We start from the raw sequence: 23360 nt of genomic DNA on the forward strand, positions 1-23360 counted from the left end.
GAAACCCTGTCTCTACTAAAAATACAAAACTTCGCTGGGCGGCCGGGCGCAGTGGCTCAAGCCTGTAATCCCAGCACTTTGGGAGGCCGAGACAGGCGGATCACGAGGTCAGGAGATCGAGACCATCCTGGCTAACACGGTGAAACCCCGTCTCTACTAAAAAATACAAAAAAAAAAAAACTAGCCGGGCGAGGTGGCGGCGCCTGTAGTCCCAGCTACTCGGGAGGCTGAGGCAGGAGAATGGCGTAAACCTGGGAGGCGGAGCTTGCAGTGAGCTGAGATCCGGCCACTGCACTCCAGCCTGGGCGACAGAGCGAGACTCCGTCTCAAAAAAAAAAAAAAATTCGCTGGGCGTGGTGGTGCATGCCTGTAATCCCAGCTACCTGGGAGGCTGAGGCAGGAGAACTGCTTGAGCCTGGGAGGTAGAGGATGCAGTGAGCTGAAATCATGCCACTACATTCTAGCCTGGGCAACAGAATGAGACTCCGTCTCAAAAAAAAAAACCATCTACATGACAAATATTTGAAAGTAACCATCATCTCTTTCTCCAAACTTAACTCGTCTATTTACTGAATGCACACCAGGCACTGTGCTAGGCATTGAGGACACAGCGATAAACCAGATGGACGGGTCACTGTCCTTGTGAATGTCACATCACAGCAGAGAAGCCAGACATTAGGGAACTAATGAGGACACCTTTCCTCCCAGTATATTATCCCTATTTTCCAACAATCCTTATATGCAAATATGACCACAGCTTTCAACTGCAGGGCTCCTCACTTCTGGAATGACTCCAATCTATCTGTTAGCTCCAAACTAAACCTAACCCTCCAGACATACTCTAGCAAAATAAGACAGAAGAATCTTACTTCCCTGGATCTGTACACAATACTAGTTCTATTAATGAAGCACAGGATTGCATTAGATTTGTCAGTAGCCTCATCACACAATTAGATCATATTAAGTTACAACCCACTAAAACCCCTCATTGTACATGATAAAGATAAATTACTTTGGCACTGACTTTTGCCATAGTGCCTGGAACATAGAGGCATTCAGTCATCACTGAATCACTAAAGATTTCAGTCTAATCTCATGGACAAAGATTTTCTGATTGCCTTTTCTTCTTTCAGAGAATAACCCTACTATACCATCATATCCCTGAAGGTATAGCTATGCTTTAAAAAGGAAAAGTAAAATTGTTATGTTGGTGTAAGTGAAATTCTGAGTGAAATCTACTTTACACGTGTGAATCATGAGCATCAAATTCTACTCAAGACTAGCCTGTCAAATTTTAGTTTTAAAAAGATTTTGAAAAAAACTAGAGATAAAATTTTTTGTTACTATTTTAAATTGCTACATCATCCTGATACTCTGGAATTCTCAGAAATCAACTACAACAGAAAAAAAAAAAAATAACCTTGCAAGATATATTACAAAGTTATAATTCTTTCCCCTAAAATCAAAGCTCTGTAGCTTTGTGTCTTGAATAAAAAAAGAGGAATAGAAACAAATTAAAATCTGTACTTCAAAATTCTCTAATGCAAAAGTAACCTTTGGGAAACTTCCTAAGCTGTAAGCACAATGACACTTATACAAACCAAATTTCTCTAAATTATTTCACAAGGACCATACAATAAATTCAGCAATATCAATGATATCAATACATTAACATCACTAGATATGTGTAATTGTAAGAGAACAGCAATAATTAGAAGTCACACCATTTCCCTAGAACAGCAGTTCTAAAAGTACAGTCCACAAACCAGCTGCAGTAGCATCAACTGGGAGTCTGTCAGAAATGCCCCTTCTCGGATACCACCCCACACTTGCTGAGTCAGAAACTCTGGGGATAGTGCTTAGCAAACTGTCTTTTCATAAGCCCTCCAGAATTCTGATGCACGCTAAAGTGTAAGACCACAGTCCTTAATTACCAAAATACACTTGTACTCAAATAAATCCTGGAACATCGAAAATGAAGTGGTCCACAGGAGAATATTGTGCAAATAACTGCTGAGGTTATCATATACAACACTGTATTTAAAGCATTTTTATGGGCATCTTACCCATAAGTAAAAAAGCGTTACCTATTTTTACATGTGAGGTGGAAACTAAAATAAAATAATAAAATTACTATCATTTATGGATCAACTACTAAGCACTGTGCTAGGCACTTTACAAACATAAAATCTTTATTAAAATGCTACTATACATTCATGAACATAAAATGAATTCTGTACAACTGGATTATCGTATCTACCACATTTGGTGTATCTAATTTTAAAGTACTGTTTATTTAAACAATTACTACTTTTTTTTCCATTTTAGTTTACTTATGTATGGCTTAGATTTTAATTATATATGGAGTTCTACATGGTTCAACTTTAAGAAATACAGGATCATAAGGATTTTGACAAGTTAATGAAAAAGAAGCAAAACATGAGCACAAAAGTCTTCAACGTGATAATAAAAATAAACATATTTAGCTTGCCATGACTGATACAGATATGCAAACTCTGGGTCCAAATCAAGACTCTACACTTCCTATCTGAATAAGTACTTTATTTAACCTCCAGTGAGTCCTGCTATTCTCATGGGTAAAATGAAATAGTGTAATACCTAACTTACAGGGTTCTATATAAACAAGGCACTTAGCACAATGACCATAACACAGTACACATTCAGTAAATGTTAGGTAAGTAGCAGTAATAATAACAGTACTCACTACGCAGGTAGGAATACAGAGAAAGCAGTGATTTTCCAAAATGAAGACGACAATCTCCAAATTCACTAACTACAATGTCGTCTCCATCATCTTTTCCAGTTTTTCACCAATAAGTTTTGCTTTATTTTTATGATATCTAAGGACTTCTAATATCACAAATTGACTCTACTAACTCCAGCAGCCTGACCCTTTCACAAGCTGCTTCCTTTCCCTCTTGTCCATAGCTCCATAAGGACAAGGATTTGCCCTATTTTTGTTCACTGCTATATCCCCGGTACTTATAAAAGTGCCTGCCACATACTAAATACGCAAGAAAAACTTGTTGACGTATGCATGTATGAATGAATGAATAAACAAATAAATGGCATATTTCCAACCACAAACAAAACAAGGAAAACAAACTGCAAAAGAACAGAAGGCGATGGTATATAAGAAACAACTAGAGAGACAAACTGTATACTCCAAGGGCCTAGCCACCATGTTAGATGTGGCACATCTGTGATATAATGAACGCTATGGTATATAAGAAATACCTAGAGAGGCAAACCGTATCCTCTAAGGGCCTAGCCACCATGTTAGATGTGGCACATCTGTGATATAATCCCAGGCTACATTAAATAGCCTACAACAGGAGGTGCCACAACAGTCCAGAGCCCCTCCAACATCAACACCTAACTATATTTGACACCTGGATTGAAAAAGGATTGGCAGTGGTGCAAACTGACCAAAAAGAATATTATTTTCCTTTCTTAATAAATTCTTATCCTTTCATTCATCCTTATAAATAGAACTGCACAAATTCTCAAATGTTTTAAAGGAATGTCTATAAATTTTAAAACTTTTTTAAAGGTCTATACAGTGACTATTTAAGAAACCAAATTTTTTGTCATCAGGGAGTTTGGCAGTAGGACTTTGAACAAATTCTCATTTCCTATTAACAACTTAGCTGTACAATCTAATAAGCCTCAGTTTCCTCACTTTTAAAATTTGAAGACTGAACTACTATATAATCTTATGGTCCCTTGCATGTAAACATTCTAAAAACTCTATACCTTAAACATATTATTCCTCATTCCATAAAAAATCTTGAAAAAGGTGGTGGCAGGGGATAAATGAAACAGAGGGGCATTATATTCTCTCTCAGGTTGATACTGTTATAATTTCTACTTGATGGGCAGATATAGTACTGTAATCCTGAGATTTCTCACTACAGTACTCAACAAAAACTACATACTGGAATTCATAAATTTATTCAGTATATAATTACTAGGTGAGAGGGACTACTCTGGTTACTAAGAATAAAGTAGTAAGCAAGAGACACAGTCCCCACTTTCATGAGCCATGATTACAAACAACAGGTGCATTATTTTTAAAAAGTTAGGTAGGTATCTATGACACTGCATGGGTGGGACTGGTATTTAACTTGGGCTCTACAGGACATTAACTGAGCAACATGGGGAAGAAGATAGTGTCTTAGGCAGAGGAAACACCAGTTGGGTCCAGAAGCACCAAGAAAGGATTTCCTTCAGCGAGATTCCTGTGACAGCCTTAGAAGGGTTTCTGAGGCTTGAAATCACCTCTGCAAAGAATTTTACTTGCCTTCAGATTCTTTTGGAGGACAGAGTTTCAATGGTATACTGACTGAGGTTCAGTTTTGTCCAGTGCCCAAAGATAAGAAGCTTCTAAGTTGTACCATTTCCCAATTAAAAGCAATAGATTTGAAACTTCAAAATTGTACCATTCTCCATTTCCCCAGTCCTCCCCTCCAAAATACTGCATGGCAATTATTTTCTTTTAAGTTTCCTACATCACCGGTTGCTGTCAATTCTGCAAAGAAAAAATGCTTATGTTTTCAGAAGCCCCCAATTCTTGTCAAAGCTTCCTCTCTGGCCCCTTGGTTTTATATCGCATGGAGCTATACTATTCAACGGCCATCTGCGAAAGGTGGATGAGTTGTCAACCAATGTTTCTCTTTTTGAACCAAATGAGACAGTCCTGCCATCTTGGCCTCTCCAAATACTACCGCCCAGATAGTGAAGCTACAAAATCAGAAGCCATGTTGTTTTGGAAACACTTCACCAAGGAGAGAAGACCGAGGCTCTCATTGACCAAGGGAAGGCAGGACTTTATATGTAAAGGCAGGAGATAAAATAAGTCTCTCATTATTAACTTGGGTTTCCAAAGATTTAAGAATTATCTCAAAACAAAACTAAACAGGCCAAGCATCTTAGAGAATACATTCCTTTTTTATTTATTGGCATTTCCCACTTAATATTTTAGATCTCCTACTCTAATATATTCTACATTAAGCCCCTGATTTAAGTTTCATGTAAATTTCTTTCTTTTAAATACATATCTCTCCTCATTTAAATTCTCTAGAGTTTCAAGCAAAGAAGTAGGAGTTTAGTGTAAACTTTTCTTGTTTGCATTCAGTAATTGGATAGCTTGCCTAAGCTTAATGAAACAAACACCAGTCAGTGCTGCCCTTAGACCTCAAGCCCCAGCAACTTAGCTCTTTTCCTCAGTATATTGTCAATCAGGCGAGGGACTTAACGTACACCAGCAAAATGAATTCCTAAAAGCCAGCCAAATCTCCTATCATGAATATTATTACATGTCCTTTTAAATGGGAAAAAAATAAACTACTTATAAAATATTCAACTTTCATGGACAGCTGGTATAAAATCTAGTTCTCTATATTTCAGTCCCAGGGTAAACACTAGCCAGTGTGACTTTACTCCAAAGAAACTCAAGTTTTTACAAAAGTAGAAAGAGAATTTTAAAGATAACTTTAGCAGGGCATTAACATATTGAACTTCATTCACCTCCATAAGGGAGGCATTACTTGCTCTAGCTTTTTTTGTTTTTTGTTTTTTAAACACGGCCATGCTCTGGTGCCCAGGCTGGAGCACAGTGGCATGATCTCAGCTCACTGCAACCTCTGCCTCCCAGGCTCAAGCAATCCTCCTGCCTCAGCCTCCCAAGTAGCTGGGACCACAGGTGCATGCCACCAAGCCTAGCTGATTTTTGGGCTTTTTTTATAGAGACGAGGTTTTACCATGTCGTCCAGGCTGGCCTTGAACTGGACTCAAGTGATTCACCCACCTCAGCCTCCCAAAGTGCTGAGATTACAAGCACAAGCCACCACACCAGCTATTATCTCCATTTTTAACATGAGGAAAACTGAGAAGTACAACAGAGGCGTGAAAGATGCTGATCTGACTTCCAAAGCCATGCTTCTTCAACCTCCTAAAGAGTAAACTTTCCTATAGGAATTAGTTTCCACTATATTACTCACCTTTGTGGTCATGTAAGGACAGTTTTAAATCTCACATTATTCACGGTTATTTTAAAATAGGCTCTTTCAAAATTTGTTTATACTACACTAAGTCAGAGTTTGCCAGAGTCTAAATTATTACCACCCCTTTCCCAAACTGGTTTGGCCTTCAATGGCCCTAAATGTTTTTCTGAATTTGGATACTGCTCATTTGGCCATCCACAAATACTTAGATTTTTATCTTCATATAGGCTGACACATAAGTAATTCTATACAATTCTAGCTTAGAAAATTACTTTATAATTTAATATATAAGGCCATTATACTATGGAGAGAAAGTTGATAAGAACTTCATATAATGGGAAAGAATAAATGGGAAACAGAGATTGCTAGAGATAAAGTGATTTGACTAAATGACTTATCTAAAGTTGAACCGTGACCATTATACACAGGCAATATCTAGGAGATACTGCAATGCACCTGACGCAGAAAGACTGTTTCAAACACTGAAAGAGAAAAATGAGTGACTACAACCTCAAAGGTCATTTTAATGCTAACGATGAATTTTATTTTCATGCATCATATTTTGTCAGAACCTGGTGAACTAGCATTCAAGATACTGTTTACCATCTATTTTTAAACAGAAGAGCTGAGCTGGGTAATTCAATGAAGTAATTATTAGACTACTAAAAATCATGACAAAACAAATATACAGCTTTTGATTAGTAAGGCTTGACATAAATAAGGGAATAGAGAAGCTTAACACTTCTCAGCTCAAATTGTTTCAAATCCTGGAAGAAAATATATGTGGATTGAAAATCTAAAATAAATACATAAACATGAATATGGCCATCTTAAATTTTCTTTTTTTTTTTTGAGACGGAGGCTCACTCTGTTGCCCAGGCTACAGTGCAGTGGTGTGATCATGGCTCACAGCAACCACCACCTCCGGGATTCAAACGATTCTCCTGCCTCAGTCTCCCGAGTAGCTGGGATTACAGGCATATGCCACCATGCCTGGCTAATTTTTGTATTTTTAGTAGAGACAAGGTTTCACCATGTTGGCCAGGCTGGTCTTGAACTCCTGACCTCAGGTGATCCGCCCACCTCAGCCTCCCAGAGTGCTAGGATTACAGGTAAAAGCCACCACACCCAGCCTAAATTCATATATAATATCTGCATGTGTGACAGAAAAAGAGTTAGCATTTATTATGCTTACTTGTGCCAGGTACAAATGTAAGCATTTGACAGGTGTCACTCATTTAATCCTCACAACAACCCTATTAAATGAATTATATTTCAGATGAAAAGCTGAGGCACAGAGAAATTATGCAAAATTGAGGCTTACAGAACTTATAAGTACAGCTGAACCTTCAATAACACAGGTTTAGACTGTGTAGAACCACATATGTGCATTTTTTTCAATAAGTATATTGAAATTTTTTTGAAGATTTGTAGCAATTTGATAAAACTCACAGATGAACCACATATCTATAAATATAAATAAAATTTTAAAGTATGTCATGAATGCATAAAATATGTTAATTCTGGTCAGTTTTATCATTCACTATAATAAAATATACACAAATCTATTATTTAAAAGTTAAAATTGGCCAGGCATGGTGGCTCATATCCGTAATCGCAGCAATTTGGGAGGCCGAGGCAGGTGTATCACCTGAGGTTGGAGTTCAAGACCGGCCTGGCCAACATGGCGAAACCCCGTCTCTACTAAAAATACAAAAAATTAGCCAGGCATGGTGGCCACGCCTGTAATCCCAGCTACTCGGGGGGCTGAGGCAAGGAGAACTGCTTGAACCCCAGAGGCAGAGGTTGCAGTGAGCTGAGATCACGCCATTGCACTCCAGCCTGGGTGACAGAGCGAGACTATCTCAAACAAGAAGTTAAAATTTATCAAAACGTATGCACACAAACAGACTGTACATGGCACCATCTGCAGTGAAGGGAAATGTAAACAGAGGTAAAGATGCAGTATTAAGTCATAACTGCATAAAATTAACTATAGTACATACTGTATTGCTGTAATTCAGTAGGGACCTCCTGTTGCTATTGTGGTGAGCTCAGGAGTTAGAGTATCTGCTTAACACACTATGTGATGCTAATCATCTCCAAGTGAGCAGTTAGTCTCTCCAGTAAATTGCAGGCTGCAGTAAAAAGTGATCTCTTGAGGTTCTCATGTCTTTTTCATTGTGTTTATTGCAATACCATAACTTTACATCACATCATGGGACCCATACAAAGTGTCACCAGTGATGCTAGAAGTGCTCCCAAGAAGCAGAGAAAAGTCAAGACATTACAGGAAAAAAAAAAAGTTGAATTGCTTGATAAGTACCATAGATTGAGGTCTGCAGCTGCAGTTTCCTGCCATTTTGAGATAAGTGAATCCAGCATAAGGACTGTGGTAGAAAAAGAAAAGAAAATTCACGAAGCCTTCAATGTGGCTATGCCAGCAGGCGCAAAACCCATGCATATTTTGAGAAATATCTTTTAATCTTGTATTGAAAATGCAACTTTTATGTGAGTGCTGGATTGCTAAGAAAGGCTTACCCTATAGACTCTAATGAGATTTGAGGAAAAGTCAAGTCTCCATTATGTGACAGCTTAAAGGCGAATTTAATACCAGCAAAGGATGGTTTGATAATTTGAGAAAGAGGTTTTACTTAAAAATCTCAAGATAATAAGAGATAATAGGAGAAGCAGCTGACCAAGAAACAGCAAACCAGTTCCCAGATGCCATTAAAAATCATTAAGAAGGCCGAAGAAGGCCGGGCCGCGGTGGCTCAAGCTGTAATCCCAGCACATTGGGAGGCCGAGACGGGTGGATCACAGGGGTCAGGAGATCTGAGGACCAGATCCTGGCTAACACGGTGAAACCCGTTCTCTACTAAAATACAGAAAACTACCGGGCGAGGCGGCTGCGCGCTGTAGTCCACTCACATCCGCGAGGGCCTGAGGCAGGAGAATGGCTAAACCCCGGGAGGCGGACTTAGCAGTGAGCTGAGGATCCGGCACTGCAACCTCCGCCTGGGCGACAGACGGAAAACTCGTCTCAAAAAAAAAAAAAAAAAAAAAAAAATCATTAAGAAAGGATAACTGCCTGAACAGATTTTTAATGTAGACAAAAGTGCCTTATTCTAGAAAATAAATGGCATGAAAGACATATATGAGTAAAGAAGAGAAGCAAGTACCAAGATTTAAGACAGGAAGGGATAGGCTATCTCTATTAGTTTTGTGCAAACGCAGTTGAGTTTATGGCACGATTGTCCTTATCTATAGAGCTGCTAACCCCTGAGCCTTGAAAGGAAAAGACAAACACCAGCTGCCAATCTTTTGGTTGTGCAAGAAGGTCCTCACAATAAAAACCTATTTTCTGGATAGGTTACATTGATGATTGTCATCGATGATTTTTTCTGAAATCAGAAAATACTTTGCCAGTAAAGGACTACCCTTTAAGGTTCTTTTGATATTGGATGAAGCCTCTAGCCACCCAGAACCCCATGCGTTCAATACTGAACACGTCAAAGTGGTGACTTACCTGCAAACAGAATGTTTTTATATCAGCCTGTACATTAGGGGGTCATAAGGACCTTTCTTCATCAGACATGATAATCTATGAAAAGGACTGTCAACACTATGTAAGAGAACCCAGACAGAGAAAACATCATGAAGTCTGAAAGGATTACATCACTGAAGATGCCACTGTTGTTCCAGAAAAAGCCATGAAAGTCATCAAGCCCAAAACAACAAATTCCTACTGGAGGAAACTGTGTCCAGATATTGCACATGATTTACAACAGAGCCAGCCAGGGAAATCATGAAAGAGATTGTGAATATAACCAAAAGAAGGTGGGGGATGAAGGATTTCAAGATGGACCTTGGAGAAATTCCAGAACTAACAGACACTACACCAGAGCAATTAACAGAAGATGGACGACATGATGGAGATGAGTATTTTCGAAACAGCGCCAGACGATGAGAAGATGTACAAGCAGCAGAGCCAGAACACAACTGACATGAGACAATGTGGCAGAAGGGTTCAGATTATCCAAGACTACAAATGACTTCTTTTATGACAGGAACTCTTCTAAAATATAGTCACTGAAACTAAAGCAAACAGTGGGAGGAGAATTGGTACCACGTAGAAACATTTTTAGAGAAACCAGAAAAAGCAAAAAAAAAGTCAGACAGAAATTATAAGGCATTTCCATAATACGCCTGCCTGTCCTTTCATCTTTTCTGCCTCTACCACCAGAGATAGCAAGACTAGCCAACCTTCCTCTCCCTCCGCCTATCCAACCTGAAGACAAGAAGGATGAAGACCTTTATGATTATCTACTTATACTTAATAAATAATAAATGTATTTTTTCTTGCTTAAAAATAATAAATTTTTTTTTGCTTATGATTTTCTTACTAACATTTTCTATTCTCTAGCTTACTTTATCATAAGAATACAGTTTGTAATACATATAACATACAAAATGTGTGTTAATCTACTCTGCTATTGGTAAGGCTTCCGATCAATAGATGACTATTAGCATTTCAGTTTTTAGGGAGCCAAAAGTTATATACAGATTTTCAACTGCACAAGGGATCAGTGTTCCTAACGCTCACATCATTCAAGGGTCATAAGAAACTTATCAAAGTCAAATTGATCCAAAATAAAACCAGTGAGAGGTATAGCCAGAATGAAACTCAGCCAACTTCAGAGCCTGCATTCTTACAGAAAACACACACACACCCACACCCACGCACACACACACACACACACAAAATATATATATAGATACCATTAAAATCCATTAAAACAAGTGGCATGGGGGTAGAACTTTGTCTTACGTACCACTGTAATCCCCACACAAAATAATACCTGGCACTTGGTAAGCATTCAAAATATATTTTGAAAGAATGAATACAGAGTGTGGGCATATTTTTTAAATATCATGGAACATAGGTACTCTTTATTTAATGATTATTTAGCAATATATATTTTACATAATGGTAATTTAGCAATACATTAAATAAAATGGGTCCCTCATCCACAGATTTAACCAATTGGGAATCAAAAATATTTAGGGAAAAATAAATAATAAAAGCAAGGCTCGGCGGCTCACGCCTGTAATCCCAGTTACTCAGGAGGATGAGGTGGGAGGATCACTTGAAGCCAGGAGTTCAGAACCAGCCTGAGCAACACAGTGAGCCCCCATCTCTAAGAAAATTTTGATTTAATCAGTCAGGTGTGGTGGCACCTGCATGTAAGTCCCAGCTACTAGGGAGGCTACAGCAGGAGAATCGCTTGACTGCAGGAGCTGGAGGCTGCACTGAGCTGTGATCACACCACTGCACTCCAGTCTGAGCAACAGAATGAGACCCTATCTCTAAAAAAAAAAGAAAGAAAATAAAAAATAATAATACAATTTTTTAATATACAGTCTAACAACTATTTACATAGTGCTTACATTGTATTATAAGTACATCTAGAGATGATGTAAAGTATATGGAGGAAGTGCACCAATTATATGCAAGTACTATACTATTTTATATAAGGTCCTTGAGCATTTGAGGGTTTTAGAGTCCTTAGGGGTCCTGGAACCAATCCTCCCTGCATATCAAGGGAGGACTGTATTTAACCATCATTAAGTCCTGGTTCTGAATAAAACCAAGAGGACATTTATTTTGGTCATCTACATTTCTGTGTAAATACCATTGAAAATGGCACTCAGAATTTAAGTCAAGGTTTCCTTCCTTTCCACAGGAACATAGAAAAGGTTATTTTATTTTAATTCACAATAAAATTTTGTCACTATCTGAAAATATGTCTGCATAGCTTCAAAATGATGCAAGAGAAAAAAAAAAACTCAACCCATAACTGAAAGCCTAGGACTATAATTATGGATTACCTACAGCCATAATCCTAAATAGCCTTCATCTCCCCCTTCCAGATGATTGCCTCCCATTTACACATTGTACATTACTTTATACCTAAAGTCCCTATTTCAGTTCTCATTTGGGAACAAGTACCACCTGTCCTAGATGCTCTTCAACCTTCTTAAATATTTCCTCCTACTGCACTGAAAAATACATTTATATTTGAAAAGTATTCTGATTTTAGCTCATAAGTTAATGTTACTATATCCATGGCTCCTGCGCCCATTCTCTCTCAGAAATTCATAACCAAAACTACCTAGGAGGAAATTACACAACACCACAAAGCATCCCAGTCTTCCTCTACTGAAATGACCTATAGCCACTTCTTTGTCTAACTTGAACTGAATATTTAGAGGCATCTTAAACTGAGATCATCAGCTTTTTACCTCAAAGTTCACATCAAACGTCATAATATTCAATATACAGGTGAATAATGGTGGGAATGGGGAGGTAAAGACACCACCATTAAACCGTGTCTTATCAGCAGGGCTTAATGGCCAACGTGGTGAACTCCCACTATACTAAAAATAAAAAAATTATCCTGGTGTGGTGGCAGGTGCCTGTAGTCCCAGCTACTGGAGAGGCTGAGGCAGAAGAATCTCTTGAACCCGGGAGGTAGAGGTTGCAGTGAGCCGAGATCACACCATTGCACTCCAGCCTGGGCGACAAAAGCAAAACTCCATCTCAAAAAATAAATAAATAAATAACCTGTTTCACAGAAGTTATGTGAGGGTCATGCATGACCTGTTACTATTGTTTAGAAAGTATTTATACCCCTCCTCAAGGATCCTCCCCTGTAGCATCCTTCACTGGAATGAGCACTGCTGCTGTGTATTTACTAAGATGCTGGAGATAGACAATCGTGAAGTCAGTTGGAAGAAAAAGGAACCTGAGGTCAAACGCAGACATTTCCGGGCAAATCCCTTTCATGAGCCCTGCTAGGCAAACTATCAACTCCTCCTGCAAGCAGCGGCCCCATCCAAGATGGGCAGCTTGAGCCCTGGACAGATGACAATGTGAAATGGCTTCCTCCTGAAGACAGAAACTAGGACAATAATCCTGGTTCCATGACCTGAAAGACACACATGGAGTCTCATAAAGAGGACCATAAGCTATGAAATAATGTGAGAATCTCAGTACACTTACGTAGACAAAATATACATCAAGTCTTTTATATTGTTTTGCACTTACATTTCTTTTTCATGAGGGACACATTTTCGCCAGGACTCGAATTTTGAAATTATGTTCATTGATAAGGCTAGGGAAACCTTAGGCCAGACAAAGAGATGACATTACCATTGTAAGCCCTATGGAGGAAAACAATCAATAATTCTCCTCTTCTTTCTGATTTCAAAAGACCTTCCAGCTTGAACCATACTGCAACCTCTCACCTTATACCTGCATTTAGCTTCTCAGATGTGGAGCTAAGAGAGGTGGATGTGAATGGCCTTTCTGCTCCCCTACGCAGACACACACATACACACATACACAGACACATGCACACAACCTAACTCACTCTGTCTCTTTTTATACTAGATGTGCTAAATGTTAAAGCTTAGCATGCTTCTCCACGAAGCCAGAGTAAACATTTTCAAGGAAAAAATAATTATGCAAAGATCCTTATTATTTTTGTAAATCAACTAAACTTTGAAATTCTAATCATTTTTGATTTATACATTGAGCTGCTAATTTGATTTATGCATAAAGGTTAATGGCTGCTGTCTTTATAAACTGTGCTTGTTATTACATAATTTGCTTCTTTATTCTGTTTAGTGTTTATAACCTTTGATTGTACCTTTTTTCGTGTTTCTTTCTGTTTGGCACAACTTTGCCAATCCATTAATTTTTAACCTTTATTAAGGTTAAAACAAATTACTTTGTTTTAACTGCATTTCACATAAATACATAGCTCTTATTGTGCATGTGGCGGCCTTGATCTTTAAATGGGTAATTGTGCCCAGTCACAATTATTAACAGTATAACTGATATATTTATTTCTTCCATTTTATATCATGTTTAATACTAATTTTACTTTTTTCCTTTTCCTCATTTTGCTGGTTGTATCAAGTTACCATACCCTCCCCCTAACTCTCACAAAAAAAATTTCACATTCTTTTCTCTACTGTTGTTTAAAAACACAGTTATAAGTATTTCCTCAAACACTACTCCTGCAAACCCAGTAAGATGAAATCATTTGAATACTTTGACTTTCCCCCAACCCAATTCTGAGCTAAGAGTTCAGTACTTTGAAACTCATAAAGCTCTTGGTGTTTTTTTTTCCTCAAGGATTTTTCTTCAATTTCAAGAATCTTTATTAGCACTTTATGAGACAATCCCAGTCTATCTTTCACGTACACAAGGCAAAGACTGATCCTCAGGGGTTCAGGGGTGCTTCCCCTCCTCTTCATCTTCCCCTACATGGACATCTCTGTTGTAATTAATTTGGTTAGAATTACTTGTTAAGTATTATCCTAAGATGGACTACTGTGTTCAACATTTGGCTATGACTCGCAGCTTCTCAGCCCTCTTCTGCTCTCTGCTTCACGATGTTGAGGCTGGTGGGGAGGGCGAGGTCTCTAAACACATTTCTGCTACATAACTGGGGCCCTACTAGGACCCAACAAGGGAAGCCAGAGGGAAACTGCAAGGCTGGTGGAAGAACAAGGAGCTGTTTCCCGTTTGCTTCCTATGGCGTCACTCGGGCCTCAATGCTTCCCAGCAGCAGCAGCGCTTGTTGCTGCAGTAGCAGCAGTTGAGTCGAGTCTGCACTTTATTTGAGCTGAGTCTGCTTGCAAAATCAGCCTCAGTGCACCCCATTCTGGAGACACTGACCCTACCTACTGGCACACTCTTGAAAATCTCAGTCCCAGAACCACAGGTCTCTCTCCTCAGAGTTCAGAGACAGCAATCTACCAGCTAGGAAATGCCCCTTCCTCGGAGGTCTGAGCTACATCCCACAGAACCTCTCCTCCAAGCTTTAATGTTTTAACAACTACCTCTTCCCATTGGTCCCCCAGTGTTACATCTGAGATACCTTGGAGCTGCAATGTCCAATACAGTCCCCATTAGCCACATGCGGATACTGAGCCCAGAAAAGTGGCTAGTCCAATCCAAGACTTGCTTAATCATAAAATACACACTGGATTTTGAACACTTGGTATGAAAATAAATTTTATACTCATTATATGTTGTGATTTTAGATATACTGAGAAAAAACAGAATTATTTCTACCTTTTTTACTTGTGACAGAACTATTAGAAAATTAACTACAATGATGGCTCACGTAATATTTCTGTTAAACAGTACTGCTTTAGAGTTACTTTTTTTGTTTATTTTTGCCTTTTCGGCTCTTAAATGCCTCATTAACAATTCTTACATTAAATTCTCTCTAAAAAATAACTGGTGTGTTTGATCTCCTTAATGGACTCTGCCTGCTAGAGTTAAAATTAATAAATTTTCTAAATCCTTGTATATCCATGGTCCTCTTTTTCACCCTAACAGCTGAGTGAGAGCTCAATAGAGAATTCTGGGCTTGCAGTCCTTTTAGGTGTCATTCCATCTTCTAGCTTCCACTCTGGCAGAAGAAAAGCCTAAACCCAGGCTGATCCCATTTCCTTTATAAATTAGTGTTCTTTCTCTCTGGAAGCTCGTAACGCTTTCTCTTTACCCTTAGAGTTCTGAAATTTTAGCAGTCTATGACTAGGTATGCATGTTTTCTCCTCAGTGCCTCCTAGAATAAAGAGTCCTTTCAATTTGCAGACTCCAGTTTTTCTTCAGCTCAGTGAAATGTTTTATATCATATAATTATCACCTCCTCTCAAACTCTTCCCTTTATCTCCTTCTAGAATTTTGGTCTCATTCATCAAATATAACATGCATGAAGTTACTTTCCTCCACTGTTCACTATCTATGAAATCAAAATGCAACTTAAAATTGAGGGTGTATTAAAATCAAGCAGCAATCGTTGTCAAAGCCACAAACATCAAAGCGCCACTGAACTATTCCAAGAGTTCTTCCAAGATACACCTCTTCTAAGATCTCATTTGTCTCTTTCTCTCTGCCTACTGTGTCCCATAGATGACCCCTTCTTTTTCATCTGCCTACGCACCAGAGCTCAGGTCCCACTGTTGGGCCGCCTTAGGTGGAAGGATCCACTAAGTGGTGGGGGATGAGGCAGCCTCTGCTGCTGAGGCCCAATGGTATGCCACCAGCTGATGAGTTTGTAGCCCCCTGTTAAGAAAACCTGGAGAAAGTCTCTCCCCATCCCTCACCCACCCAAACCACTTGACGGGGACATGAAAACCAAAAGATTCTCTCAGGAACAGTCACAGAGACTGGGACCAACAGGCCAACTCTGTTGATCCCTGCACTTGCCAGAACTAGCCCAATGGCTCACATCCATCGTCAGATGTGCTTCTGAGAAACAGAGCTAGTGGCGAGACTGAAATTGATAGCAGAAGGTGCAGAGATGCTTCGAGCCTCCAACCCCTAGAATCCTCTCCATTTTTAAAATGTCTATTTCATCTTAATGTTTTAACATTAAAGGGTTAAAGAATTTTAGGGCAGAGTTAATAAGTAAAAAGTGCAAGACAGGGCAACCTGGGGCACTGTACATTAGTTCTTATGGAAATAATTTCCTCTTACCATCTTTTCACTATAGGCTACATTTTTCTAAAAAGAAACCTTGAGGTTTCACATAGCCCCCCTCCCCACTCACTGCAAGTACTATACGAGGTCTTTCTATATACATAGGATGAAAACTGAACACCAAAACCATCAAATAAGAGAAATTTGATATAGAGAGACAGAACAACATGTTCCAATTTTGCAGCTCACTAATAATCATCAAACATAATGAAAAGGTAGGTCTTAGACAATCAAGAAACAGATGGATTGCCTATATTTCAGAGCACAGCTTTCAGTAAACATTACACAGAAGTAAGTTCAAGATTAAACTTCATGGCCAGCACCTATTCTATAATGTTAGCGAAAAGGGACACCGCCAATTACTGTAAAGGTCAGCCAATCTGAGGGAAGACTGACATCCGTTTTTGAAAGCTAGGAGTCTAATGAAGTTGTATGAGAAAACACAACAACCCCTCTCCAAAGGAATATATGCTGCAAAACCAATTTTATTCTCAAAAACTGTTTAAAACCCACTCCAGCAAAAGGATAAATCACCTCTTAAGAATCAAATTTTGTATCATTGAACACAACCACAATTGTTATTATTAGCTAGTTAAACATAGGCCTTAGAAAACAATTTCCAACAGTCTTCCTTCTGAATAAAGATGGCCCTATATTTTTTACCTCAACTCCTTACAACCTCAAAAGAAATATCAAGAGTTGAAGGGGCCTTATCCCTTAGACCAAGCTCATCTCTCTGTTGAAAGTCACCTTGGCATACACAGAGAGACCAACAGACAACATCAGCACCCACTACGCCTGCTCCACAGTGCATTCTCCTTAGATCACAGCAATCAATTTCATGCCTCTCTGACACTACTTATCTGCAAAAAATTCATTTCTTGACAGATATTTTATTTCTAGTATTCCCTATGAAATCATGCTACAAAAATTCAAACACAAATACATTGATTTGAAAGCCACACTAAGCAGTATACTAGATTTTAATTTTCACCTCAAAATGGTAGAAACATGTATAGAAAGAGAAAAAAAAAGTGAAATTTGGTAGGATTTTCTTTACTGTCATTTTAAGATAACTCCTGTTCATTTCCTTACTTAGTATTTTCTTTTTTAAAACCATTTTATTGAGGTATGATTGACATACAGAAAGCTGCACATACTTAACGTACACATCTTGATGAGTCTAGGAATAAGTAAACACCCATGAAGCCATTCACTACCATCAAGGCCATTAACAAGTCCATCACCTCCCAGAGTTTCCTTCTGCCCCCTTAAGACCACTTAATATATAGGCCACCCTCCTAAAATTTAAGCCTATAATACAATATTGTTAGTTATAGGCACTATGCTGTATCCTCACTTGGTATTTTCCATCTTTGACTCAAAAGTGAAATCACAGACATACTTCAAGAAAAATTACCATTCAGAATCCACATCCAAGACCAAACAAATGAAGTAACCTGAAATTGAAGTGCATTTAAAAGCACTTTTTGTGAATCTAATGTGCAGGCCATAGTGTGAAGCTGTGGAATCGGCCGGAAGGAGACAGAGCGTAAAACCTAGGCTTTGCTCTTAAGGTGTCTACAATAACACGTAATTCCAACTCATTCTAAGAAAAGGCATCAGGCCTATGTACGCCTTCATTTTTTCACCCATTCATTTGGTTATTTTTAGTATTAACAATTTTAACATACAAATTATACCATTTTAACTAAAAACTATGCATAATATTCCACTACCCATGATATTATAATAGCTACCATTTGTGAAGTACCTCCTTGTGCCAGGTATTTTAACAGGTGTTTTATGTATGTTATTTCATTTACTCCTCACAAAAATCCCACCTAGTAGTTGTTATTCCCCATTCAGAGCTAAAGAAACCACAGCTGAGAGAAGTTCAATAGATTACCCAAATCACATAGGAAAACGTAAGGTGGAATGTGTATTCTAGAATTATGGTGAAAAAACCAAATAGCTAGTTACTATGCTACATCCTGATTATGTGAACCAAAACGCTTAGCTCAAGACCCTCAAAGTAAAATGCTCCATGTTCTGATTCAAACATTGATGTACATGTCTCGTCTTTCTTCTTTCCCCTAATGAAGCCGACCCTTCTGTGGTCCTTTTGTGCAGGGCACTGTTACATGTCCTGCCATCCAACTGGCCCTAAGGCAACTGCAAAAGCACATTACAGGTACTGACATCACAAGGCAACAAGTGGCTACCAGGTGACTCAGAACGTGTTTCCACTCTGTTTTTCCCCCTTCTCAGAGTCCTGAGCTTCAAAAATACTACTAAAAGTTATCCCAAAGGTACAAATATGCATGTAAAATTACATTCTGTGAAGAAACATAAAACAAAATAGTCCAATTGACTGACTATGAAATACTATGTATAAGATTATACCGTACAAAAATGAAAAGAGGTTTATGTTAGGTCTCTTTCCCTTTAGAGTTGCTAAAATTGAGAAGGTAATAAACTAATGTCGGCGTTGCTTTGTAAAGGTATCAGTGCCTATGCAGTCCCCCAGATTGAATAGTACAGAGGTAGCAATCCTTCCAAGCCCTGTCGCTAATCAGCAACCTAATATGGAAGAGAGAAGCAAAGGGAAGAAGCGCAGTGCGATGCTGAGGGAGTGTGCTCACCAGGCTTTCGAAATGGACCATTTACTACAGAGCAGCCTTTCAAGAAGAAAAACACTGTGGGGTGGGACGCAAAGCAAGGGGAAGGAACTGCAAGATTAACTATCGTTAAAAACATCTTCCGCATATGCCTACGTGCTACACAAATGTTTCATAAAGTCAAAACTTCAAAATGGCTAGGTAAACAGCATCTACTTATACAAATAAAACTGCATTTCCACGATGTTAACAACCATTTCTAAATTTCAGCTACATTCTAAGCCCGAGGAACTGAGGCTTTTTAATTATGCAATATTAGTCATTGACATAGTGCTCAAATCCCACGCAGCATGAACCATGTTAGCTAAACTAACAAAATGAATAATTTAACTCTCTGCCAGCAGGAATTCACTATGCCACCTTCATTATTTACTTCACAATATCCATTTCTATCATTTTTGAAAGAACGGCTGTAGGTGTTCAAGATGAGCCCACCAGCTGCCTATACAGTTTTTGATCTACATATCACAGGAAGATTAATCTGTCCTCCATTCCAAAAATCTATGTAATCAAGGATGTTTTAAAATCAAACTACCTCTCCCTCATTAAGTTCTAATCCATTAAGTGTCAATGATCGCTCAAGTAAAATATTATCAGTATTTCACCTACTTCAGATAAAGCTCATAAGCTATATTACTGTCACTGTACAAAAAAAAGTATGCTATCACCTCATCAGTTGTGAATTTTTACACTTTCTATTTGAATTTTCTATTTCAATTTTTTGTTACCACACCAGAAAAATATTTTCTTTTCTTTTTTCTTTTTTTTAAGAAAGAACAATTTTAGACACACAAAAAAATGCTTCTACCATTTTCCTGCATGGGAAGAATTTTATGGCTTCTCACTGTAACTAACAGTGTTTTTTAAAAAAGAAAAAAAAGAAAAAAAACAGCAAGAGACCAAATGTGTTCACAGCATTCCAGAACAAATTTTGTCAGAGACCGAGACCAATGCTTGAACTCGATCACTCTCTTATACTCTGCGAATATCAAAAGTTTCCCAGTTACTCTACGGCTCACAGGAGGTCTAAGTTCAATTCTGTGGAGATGATGGCTATCATGGAGATCTGAAAAATGGTCCCTGCATCCGATGCTGTCATTTTATCTGCAGCTAGAATGGTATCAACTCATATTCAACTCCCAATTAAAATAATTTTAAAAATCAATAAATACTGTCAAGGAAGAAGCATTTCAGGGATAACTATAAATTTCATTAAGACGTATAGCAGATGTTACACAGAAGGTGAATATTCATTATATCTGGCTTCCTCTGCAATCCATTTTATCTTTACGGTGATTTCCAAATATCCCAACACAAAATGCTTCCTATACAAAAATTCAACTATAACACGTATGTGATGCAGTCTGTCATTTTTTGCTTAGTTCAACATGACTTAAGTTTGTTAATGTACTTTGACAGAGTTGCATAACATCCTAAAATGTTTTGAACAATGCAGTTTAGGCTGCAATGCAATATTAATGAATGAATAATGTTCCTGAATATCAGGTTTAATATTTAATGATTCAGAGTCCTGCCTGAATTTGATGCAGAAGAAAAATGTGGTTTGGAATGACTGCACTTATCAAGGGACCGGAGAAAAAGACTGCGGACGCCAGGCAAACCTTTAACCTAAACTTGGAGCTGGGGTCTCAGGTGTGAAATTGATGCTTCACCAACTGAATTTCAAGTGCTTATCATTATTCACAGGATCACACCATTTATCAAATGTCATTCATCAGAAATTTTAAATTACTAGAAGCTCACATGTTATGCCAAAGGTGGAAAAAATAATAATAAGGTTAGAGTAAAAAATAACATTGGGTAGTCTAGCTTCAAATGCATTTAAGAATCAATTCTGCCAGTTTTATCAACATATCATTTTGATTCCTCCTCTTTTTAAAAATGCGTGAAACTGTAATAAAGTAGCAAGTTCAGATCAAACAATGACTTGTCTCCACATCTTCTACTAAGGGAAGTACCTAATCTAAAATATCACACAGCAAAGTTGTTCAATGAGTCAATTTAATCAAATCAATGGGTAATCTGCACACATTATTGGATTTGCCTCATTTGCAAACAATCCTGTCTTAAAAATTAGCATTAAAACAGCAAGGAGAATAGGATTTATTGACAAATCAATTAAATAATACCCAAAATCACAGTGCTCTGAAGAAAGGACTTTAAAGTGTTCCTAACTGGAATGTTAGGAATGTTAGCGTTTTAAAAATAAAACACTGTTCATACTTGAGCCCAGGAGGTTGAGGCTGCAGTGAACCATGATCTCCACTGCACTCTAGCCTGGGCTAGAGAGAGACCCTGTCTCAAGACAAACAACACTATTCAAAGAATAAGGCCCAATTTCCAAGATTTATCTGCATTTCCAGTTTGCAATGGCCATTTCAACAATCACTAAAATATAACCTAGAATTAGAATATCTGGGTTTTAGACTCTACTTTGCCACATACTGAATTTATCATTATAACATCTTCAAACCATTGGTTTTCTCACATGAAGATGGTTAATAGTACACTCTATGTCAAATGATTATTGTGGAATCCAATTAACGATACTGTTAAGCACCTTGGTTATGCATAAACCAATATGAACAAAGAAAAGTCTGTATATTGAGCACCTACAATGTTTCAGGAAGGTACTGCTTTAGTTATATTTTCTTTGCTGAAATTTTCATTATGGTTATTATAATAAAAAGAAAAGGAAATGGCCATTTGTATATTGCCTTATTCTGTTTCTATAAAGGAGGAAAATAAGCACAAATATGTGGGTTAAACATTTTCTAATGTCTAAACTTTCATTACTGTCATATTTCGATAGTTCACAAATTATCTTAATTTAGAAAAGGAAATTGTCAGTGACACTCAATGCTCTATTATTCAATTTGACATTACATGTTTAAGCATTGATTAAGGTATTTATTTAGCATTTATTATGTGCTTAGAACATTGTACAGAGCATTATGTTTTAAAAATCAGATGGATTCTACCATCAAATATAGTATCATTCCTTTTTTATATCATGACATTATGTAATGCTACTAAATTCACCTATCCCACTTTTATCAGATCAGCAATTTTATCAACAATTATTTCAAAAAGTGACAAAGAGAAACAAAACTGCTTAAAAATTTACACTGCAGAAAACGTGATACATTTGCCAATGACAGGTAATACTCCTCATTCAATATGAGACCTTAATTGTCACCAGAGTCATTGAGAGTCAATTTCTTCTGTTAAATCATTTGAAAGAATTGATGCTACAATTTCAATGAAAAATAATTCATCCTGAGCACCAGTCCCAATCCTACCAAGTAACAGTGGGTATCTCTGTAAAGGTACAAAGATTCAGTAATTAGGCTTTTCTCAAGTACGAGTAACTGAGACAAAAGGGCATATAGATGTTCATTTAAAACATTTTTACCCAGCCCAATCCAGAAATCTCCATTAAATTACAGTAGTTTTATGATTATTCTATAATTTACAACGTACTTAAGGGAAGAAGAGAATACCTAAAAAATGACTACAAGAACACAAAAAATTGTTAATGATGGTTACCACTGGGGAGTGAGATGGGGTACCAGGCTTTAGGTTTTTTCACTTTTGTGATGTTGTCACTTTCATGCAATTGTCTTATGCTTAAATATATTACAGCAACACTGACTAATGCAAATACAATGCAGACTACATCTAGAAGCCACATTAGAAAACTAAAAAGAATCAGGCCAAATTAATTTTAACCATGTATTTTGTCTAGCCCAATACATCCAAAATATTATCATTTTAACATATAATCAATACAATAAACTAGTAAAGAGATTGTTACATTTGTCACACTGAGTCTCTGGAATTTGGTATACATTTTAGAGCACATTTCTGTTTGGACCAACCATATTTCAAGTGTTTAATAGTCACCTGTGGCCATAGGACAGCACAGAGCTACAGTAAGTCTCAAAATCATAGCTAGGTGCAAGTTAGGTATTTCTCTTCCAAAATTTCAAAGCAATCTAGAGGTACATGTTACAACTTCTCATCAGTTCCCACCTCATAACACGCAGCTGTATGACTGTTAAT

The 23360-nt window shown here is 37.7% G+C and overlaps 1 protein-coding gene across 13 annotated transcripts in view; it reads right to left on the bottom strand.

The window, feature by feature from the left end:
• Positions 1-23360, bottom strand: part of CHCHD3 (coiled-coil-helix-coiled-coil-helix domain containing 3) — a 302539-nt gene that overhangs the window by 191357 nt on the left and 87822 nt on the right. The gene's annotated exons all lie outside the window — the stretch shown is intronic.

This window comes from Rhinopithecus bieti, unplaced genomic scaffold (genome assembly GCF_001698545.2).
Source record: "Rhinopithecus bieti isolate Rb0 unplaced genomic scaffold, ASM169854v2 scaffold_13262, whole genome shotgun sequence".
NCBI classification, from domain to species: domain Eukaryota; kingdom Metazoa; phylum Chordata; class Mammalia; order Primates; family Cercopithecidae; genus Rhinopithecus; species Rhinopithecus bieti.